General features: G+C 38.8%; 1 long non-coding RNA gene across 1 annotated transcript in view; it reads left to right on the forward strand.

The window, feature by feature from the left end:
- Window positions 1-1809, forward strand: part of LOC133550911 (uncharacterized) — a 2234-nt gene extending 425 nt beyond the window's left edge. Inside the window, exons 1-2 of the long non-coding RNA XR_009806400.1 lie at window positions 1-709; window positions 1459-1809. The exon at window positions 1-709 is cut by the window's left edge and continues 425 nt beyond it. This is a non-coding gene — a long non-coding RNA (uncharacterized LOC133550911). The remainder of the gene's footprint in view (window positions 710-1458) is intronic.
- Window positions 1810-2145: the final 336 nt, after the last annotated feature.

A 2145-nucleotide genomic window follows, 5' to 3' on the forward strand; every position in this document is an offset into this window, starting at 1 on the left:
TTAGGCGTTAAATCATCAAAAATGATTCCTGGGCACGGCCAACGCTGCTGCCCACTGCTCCCCTCACCTCCCAGGGGGTGATCAAGGGTGATGGGTCCAAATGCAGAGAATAATTTTGCCACACATTCTTACTTTAACTTTCTGTTAAAAGTTTGTGTTAATAAATATATGCACTGGGATATATTTCTAATGAGCATCGGCGAGGCTTATTTGTTTCGGTAGCCAATGACTGCAGTTAATAGTCTGACGCCGCACACCAATCAAAGCTTTGAAAACGAATAAAAAGGCGTGTGATTGGTTGTTTTTGCGAGGCGCCAAAATAAACCGGAAGTTATGGCCTGGCCTGCGGCATTTTCGGGTTCCTTTTTTTTCTTAATTTGACAAATTAATAAAAAAAAAAAATAATTTTGTATTGTTGAAAAGATTTAAGCACGACCTGTTCACACACGAGCATAAAAAAAAAAACACTTGTTATTTTTTCGTTTTTTTTTTGTCAGCAAATGACTGCAATTAACATAGCAATGCGAAACACCAATCAGAGCTTTGAAGATAAAAAAGAAGGCGTGTGATTGGTTGTTCGTGTGAAGCGCCAACATAAACAGGAAGTGACGGCCTGGACGGTGGTATCCGGGTTCACTTTTCTTTTTTAAAATGGACGAATAGATGAAAAAGAGCACTTTCCATCGAGTATTATTGAACAACTTTTAAGGTGTGTATAGAAAATACTCCTTGCTAATGTTTGCTTTGTGTTAACAGTAAATGGCTGCCAGAAATAATGTAAAGACGCGCACAAATGAAGGCAACAATTACGAAAAATAAGACGTATCAAATATAACACTTTGAAATATTTTTTGGGGGAAATATTACATATTTTATATGTAATATTTCATATAAATTTATATGTAATATATGTATAAAAAAGTGGATTCTTTGACAAATAGGGCATAGGACATAAAAACATATCGACAGAGAAGCTTAAAGGCCTACAGAAATGAGATTTTCTTATTTAAACAGGGATAACAGGTCCATTTTATGTGTCATACTTGATAATTTTGCGATATTGCCATATTTTTGCTGAAATGATTTAGTAGAGAACCGACGATAAAGTTAGCAACATTTGGTCGCTAATAAAAAGCCTTGCCTGTACCGGAAGTAAAAGCCGATGTGGGCGTGACGTCACCGGTGTGAGGGCTCCTCACATTGATTTCTATCAGACACCAGCAGCGTGAGCGATTCTGACCGAGAAAGCGACAATTTCCCCATTATTTGGAGCGAGGATGAAAGATTCGTGGATGAGGATAGTGAGAGTGAAGGACTAGAAGAAAAAAAAAAAGACGAGGGCAGGAGTGTTAGAATAATTATGTATATATTATCACATTGAATTTCATATGCTTAAAGTCTGTTGCTTTAGTTATTAGCTATTGTGCTCAAGTTAGACTTTTTTCTAATCCATGCAAGGACAACACTTAATGTCTGAGGGGTGGCCTCAGCCACATGATGATATCATTGTTTTGGCTCGCTGGCCGCCAAGAACTTCAGGGACCTCGGCATGGATGGGATGACAGCACGCAGACGAGACAGAGATTTCAAGGATCTCAACAACAAGGCAACATCACATTCCGTCACGTACTATGCGTCCTGGACCTGCTTTGCATAATATATATGACCACTCCTTTTAGAGGCAGCCTCAGTGGTGTTGACTATGGAACTCTGAATAAAAAGAGGAATGCGGGAACTGGACCTTAGAGTGTAGGGCGAGACTGTGACTAAGTGTGCAGTGCCCGCGTTCTCCTCATGAGCCATATTTAACTCTGTGTCTGCTTGGTTCCTTGGTTCTTGTCTGATTAATAGATGTCATCAGTGTTTGAACCTGACAAGGAGCGATTCAGATGTTATTAAATACATTTACTAGGATAATTCTGGTACTAGGATAATTCTGGAAAATCCCTTATCTGATTATTGTGTTACTAGTGTTTTTTCTCCTCATGAGCCCTATTTAACTCTGTCTGCTTGGTTCCTTGGTTCTTGTCTGATTAATAGATGTCATCAGTGTTTGAACCTGACAAGGAGCGATTCAGATGTTATTAGACACATTTACTAGGATAATTCTGGAAAATCCCTTATCTGATTATTGTGTTACTAGTG

The sequence above is a fragment of the Nerophis ophidion genome, linkage group LG01 (genome assembly GCF_033978795.1).
Source record: "Nerophis ophidion isolate RoL-2023_Sa linkage group LG01, RoL_Noph_v1.0, whole genome shotgun sequence".
Lineage (NCBI taxonomy): Eukaryota > Metazoa > Chordata > Actinopteri > Syngnathiformes > Syngnathidae > Nerophis > Nerophis ophidion.